At 60.0% G+C, this 5,569-nt stretch overlaps 1 long non-coding RNA gene across 1 annotated transcript; it reads right to left on the bottom strand.

The window, feature by feature from the left end:
• Positions 1–603: 603 nt before the first annotated feature.
• Positions 604–4,612, bottom strand: LOC140471247 (uncharacterized). The gene is made up of 2 exons (XR_011956936.1): positions 4,508–4,612; positions 604–1,772 (listed from the first exon to the last, which is right to left on the bottom strand). It is a non-coding gene; the product is annotated as an uncharacterized lncRNA (long non-coding RNA).
• Between the last annotated feature and the right edge of the window lie 957 nt (positions 4,613–5,569).

Below are 5,569 nucleotides of genomic sequence, written 5' to 3' on the forward strand. Positions count from 1 at the left end.
AACTGTGCTCACATGCACCAGTTCCTCTGCAAGTTCATCCAACACACAAACCACCCTCTGTGTAAAACATTTGCCCCTTGTCTGTTTGTAATCCCTCACCTTAAAAATGTGGCTTGAAATCCCCCATCTCGGGGAAAGGACAACCACCATTAACTCTGTCGATACCCTTCGTGATTTTATAAACCTCTATAAGGCCAATCTCCCATGCTCCAGGACAGGAGTCCCAGCCTATCCAACCTTTCCTTATAACTCAAGCCCTCCATTCCCAGCAACATCCTGGTGCTGTCAACCTCTTCTGAACCCTCTCCAGGTTTCAATAATAACCTTCCTGTAACTGGGCGACAGGAACTGGACGCAGTATTACAGACGAGACGTCGCCAACACCCTGTACAACCCCAACATGACATCCTAACGCTCTGAGCGATGAGGGCAAGCGTGCTAAATGCCACCTTAACAATCGGGGTTAGGTTTATTTGTGGATTTGCCGAGTTACGTGTGTTAACCAACACCCATTACTCCCCCGGCTTATACTCTGCTCACAAACAATACTCCCTTTCGATCTCTCCTTCGGTTCACTTACGTAATCAATGAGCTACGAACACGCTTGTTAAAAACATAACTTTATTGGGTGTAAATGACGGGAGGGAGGGGTGTGGGTTTATGAACCCGTGAGAAACTCTACACAAGGGGCACCAGAACGTTTCCCTCTGTTCAGAAGAGAGGCAGCAGGACCCCATCTTAACCAAAGACAGCACCCATAACAGAGCAGCACTCCCTCAGCGCTGCACCCAGCTGTGTTTACATTCGGAAATCCTGCACCCTGTCAAAAAATCAGAGCGTTTTTACTTGACTTTACGCTTAAAGTTGTGGACGGATCTGGGAAGGATGAGCTGGAGGATTGGTTTAAAAACTGGGAACTGTGGAAAGAATGAGCTACCTTTTGAACATAGCAGATTCCCCTCATGGTAAGTGCTGTTTACACAGCTGCTCTTCAGGCATTGGGGAGAGATTACCACAGCCAAGCTGGGCTCAGGGATGGTGCACGAGGGAGATTCACCCAGCAACAAGTAGCTGATTGGTCTGTGGAATGATGATTGAAGGCTTCCTGCCTGCCAACAGCTACGTGATTGGCTCTTAGTTCAGCTTGTGGAAGTGAATGATATAGCCAGAAGGCTCTGGACTTCCAGAGAGGGAGATGCTATCTCTTTCACACTCTCTTTCTTCCCTCTCACTCCCTCTCTTTCTCCCTGTATCTCTCTCTCTCTCTCCAGTATAAAAAAAACACCTCAAGCTGTCAAGGAAGATGGTTTATTTCAACTGTTGCTGTAAGCCGATAGATCAGAGACTTTCAAAGATGTGAACCAGTCACTCAGTGCCTCTTGCGAACGAGTGAAGATCCCCAGAGAGGGAAAGATCGAGACAGACCGAGGTGTGACAAAAAAAGGAGCAGATTGGTGAATGCTGGGAACTGTAACCAATGAACTGCCAACCAGTGTCTTTCCCTCCACCCATGTTTTATCTGTCAGTGTCTGTCTATCAGTGTGGGGGGGGCATCAAGGGTGTTTATAAGGACTTTGGAACAGAGTTTTGTGTCTAATGGTTAAAGGGAGAATTGTGCGAACACTGGGAAACCTTTAACAGTCATGGTGCTAATCCCACCACCACCACCCCCTACCCCCCCCACCCCCCCCAAATGGGTGAGTTCCTGCTGTCCCTCGGAATCCGGTGGTGATAACCGGGAGGTCAGGCGTGGGTTTTGGTCAAATCATCAGCTGTAGGGGGAAAGGGGAGAGATTAGATTCATTCATTGGGAAACTCCATGCTCCCTCTCCTTCCTGTCCCCTCCCTTCTCCCTCCTGAGAGTGAAAGCAGTTCCCAGAATCCCGAGGTCCCCATTCCCAGATTCCGAATGGTCCTGTTCCCAGATTCCCAAGGGGCGGTTCCCAGATTCCGGAGGGTATCATCCCAGATTCCTGAGGGTCCAATTCCCAGATTCCCAAGGACCCATTCCCAGATTCCCAAGGACCTCAGTCCTCGATTGCCAGGATCACGTTCCCAGCTTCCTGAGGGTCACATCCGCAGATTCCTGAGGAGAGGTTCCCAGATTCCCGAAGGCTTCATTCTCAAATATCCAAGGGGAGGAGATTCCTGGGGAGGATATAGTTACCAGATTCCCAATGGCCCCGTTCCCAGATTCCCGAGGGGTCCCGTTCCCAGATTCCAGGTGGACACTCCTGTTCCATGATTCCTGGGGGAGAGCCCCACGTTCCCAGATTCCTGGGGTGGGCCCCATTCCCAGATTCCTGGGGGGGGGGGGTCCCATTCCAGATTCCCAAAGTCCCTATTCCCAGATTCTTGAGGGCCCCGTTCCCAGGGGCCCTGTTCCCAGATTCCCAGGGGGAGAGCTCCCGTTCCCAGATTCTTGAGGGCCACGTTCCCTGATTCCCAAGGCCTCCGTTCCCAGATTCCCGAGGGTCCTGTTCCCAGATTCCCCGGTGGGGACTCCCGTTCCCAGATTCCTGAGGGTCACAGTCCCAGATTCCCAGTGGGGCCCTCCCATTCCCAGATTCCCGGTGGAGCCTCCCGTTGCCAGATTCCCGGTAGGGCCTCCCGTTCCCAGATTCCCGAGGGTCCCGGTCCCAGATTCCCAGTGGGCTCCCATTCCCAGCATCCCCGGTGGGGCCTCCCATTCCCAGATTCCCAGTGGGGCCTCCCGTTCCCAGATTCTCAAGGGTACCGGTCCCAGATTCCCGGTGGGGCCTCCAGTTCCCAGATCCCCTGTGGGGACTCCCATTCCCAGATTCCCGGTGGGGCCTCCCATTCCCAGATCCCTGGTGGGGCCTCCTGTTCCCAGATTCCCGATGGAGCCGCCCATTCCCAGATTCCCGGTGGGGCCTCCCATTCCGGATCCCTGGTGGGGCCTCCCATTCCTAGAATCCTGGTGGGTCCTCCCGTTCCCAGATTCCCGGTGGGGCCTCCCGTTCCCAGATCCCTGGTGGGGCCTCCTGTTCCCAGATTCCTGAGGGTCCAGTTCCCAGATTCCCGAGGGTCCCATTCCCAGATTCCCGGTGGTTCCTCACATTCCCAGATTCCCGAGGGTCCCGTTCCCAGATTCCCAGTGGGTCCTCCCATTCCCAGATTCCCGAGGGTCCCATTCCCAGATTCCGGAGGGTCCTCCCATTCCCAGATTCCCGGTGGGTCCTCCCGTTCCCAGATTCCCGAGGGTCCCGTTCCAGATTCCCGGTGGGTCCTCCCATTCCCAGATTCCCGAGGGTCCCATTCCCAGATTCCCGTGGGTCCTCCCATTCCCGAGGGTCCCATTCCCAGATTCCAGGTGGGTCCTCCCGTTCCCAGATCCCCGGTGGTGCCTCCCGTTCCAGATTCCCGAGGGTCCCGTTCCCAGATTCCCGGTGGGGCCTCCCATTCCCAGATTCCCGGTGGGTCCTCCCGTTCCCAGATCCCTGGTGGGGCCTCCCGTTCCAGATTCCCGAGGGTCCCGTTCCCAGATTCCCGTGGGTCCTCCCATTCCCAGATTCCCGAGGGTCCCGTTCCCAGATTCCCGGTGGGGCCTCCTGTTCCCAGATCCCCGGTGGGTCCTCCCATTCCCAGATCCCCAGTGGGTCCTCCCGTTCCCAGATTCCCAAGGGTCCCATTCCCAGATTCCCGGTGGGTCCTCCCGTTCCCAGATCCCCGGTGGGTCCTCCCATTCCCAGATTCCCGAGGGTCCCATTCCCAGATTCCCGGTGGGGCCTCCCGTTCCCAGATTCCCAGTGGGCCTCCCATTCCCAGATTCCCGGTGGGTCCTCCCGTTCCCAGATTCCCGAGGGTCCCGTTCCCCGATTCCCGGTGCGTCCTCCCGTTCCCAGATTCCCGGTGGTTCCTCCCATTCCCAGATTCCCGAGGGTCCCATTCCCAGATTCCCGGTGGGTCCTCCCATTCCCGAGGGTCCCGTTCCCAGATTCCCGGTGGGTCCTCCCATTCCCAGATTCCCGAGGGTCCTGTTCCAGATCCCCGGTGGTGCCTCCCGTTCCAGATTCCCGAGGGTCCCGTTCCCAGATTCCCGGTGGGGCCTCACATTACCAGATTCCCGAGGGTCCCGTTCCCAGATTCCCAGTGGGGCCTTCCATTCCCAGATTCCCGGTGGGTCCTCCCATTCCAGATCCCCGGTGGGTCCTCCCGTTCCCAGATTCCCGAGGGTCCCATTCCCAGATTCCCGGTGGGGCCTCCCGTTCCCAGATTCCCAGTGGGGCCTCCCATCCCCAGATTCCTGGTGGGTCCTCCCATTCCCAGATTCCCGGTGGGTCCTCCCGTTCCCAGATCCCCGGTGGAGGAACTCCCATTCCCAGATTCCCGGTGGGCCTCCCATTCCCAGATTCCCGAGGGTCCCGTTCCCAGATCCCCGATGGGTCCTCCCATTCCCAGATTCCCAGTGGGTCCTCCCATTCCCAGATTTCCGAGGGTCCCATTCCCAGATTCCCGGTGGGTCCTCCCGTTCCCTCTCTGTTACCTGATGTGGTGCTGGTATTTGAACTGGCTGAGCTGTTTGATCTGACGCTGCTGTGACACAGATTGGAATGACACAGAGTTCCTCCGCGCCTGGTGAACTTTGCTGGATGGGAGAGAGGGAACTACAACATGAGAATCTCCATCGTATTCCCAAACAGCTCCCCGTCCCCCCCTCACACAGCTCCCCCCAACCCCCCCCACAGCTCCCCATCCCCCCGCCTCACAGCTCCCCCTATCCCCCCACAGCTCCCCGTCCCCCCCCCTCACACAGCTCCCCCCAACCCCCCCCCACAGCTCCCTGTCCCCCCCCCCCACAGCTCCTGTCCCACCCCCTCACAGCTCCCCCCACCCTCCCCCACAGCTCCCCGTCCCCCCCCCCACAGCTCCCCCCAACCCCCCCCACAGCTCCCCGTCCCCCCCCACCCCCCCACAGCTCCCCGTCCCGCCCCCTCACAGCTCCCCCCACCCCCCCCCACAGCTCCCCGTCCCCCCCCCCCACAGCTCCCCCCAACCCCCCCCCACAGCTCCCCGTCCCCCCCCACCCCCCACAGCTCCCCGTCCCGCCCCCTCACAGCTCCCCCCACCCCCCCCCACAGCTCCCCGTCCCGTCCCCTCACAACTCCCCCCAACCCCCCCCCACAGCTCCCCGTCCCCCCCCACCCCCCCACAGCTCCCCGTCCCGCCCCCCTCACAGCTCCCCCCCACCCCCCCCCCACAGCTCCCCGTCCCGTCCCCTCACAGCTCCCCCCCACCCCCCCCACAGCTCCCCGTCCCCCCACAGCTCCCCGTCCCGCCCCCTCACAGCTCCCCCCACCCCCCGCACAGCTCCCTGTCACCCCCCCCTCACAGCTCCCCCCCACCCCCCCCACCAGCTCCCCGTCCCCCCCGACAGCTCCCCGTCCCGTCCCCTCACAGCTTCCCCCCACCCCCCGCACAGCTCCCCGTCCCCCCCCCACCCCCCACAGCTCCCCGTCCCCTCCCCTCACAGCTTCCCCCCACCCCCCCTCACAGCTCCCCCCCGTCCCCCACCCCCCTCACAGCTCACCCCCACTGCTCCCCATCC

Source organism: Chiloscyllium punctatum, chromosome X (genome assembly GCF_047496795.1).
Source record: "Chiloscyllium punctatum isolate Juve2018m chromosome X, sChiPun1.3, whole genome shotgun sequence".
NCBI classification, from domain to species: domain Eukaryota; kingdom Metazoa; phylum Chordata; class Chondrichthyes; order Orectolobiformes; family Hemiscylliidae; genus Chiloscyllium; species Chiloscyllium punctatum.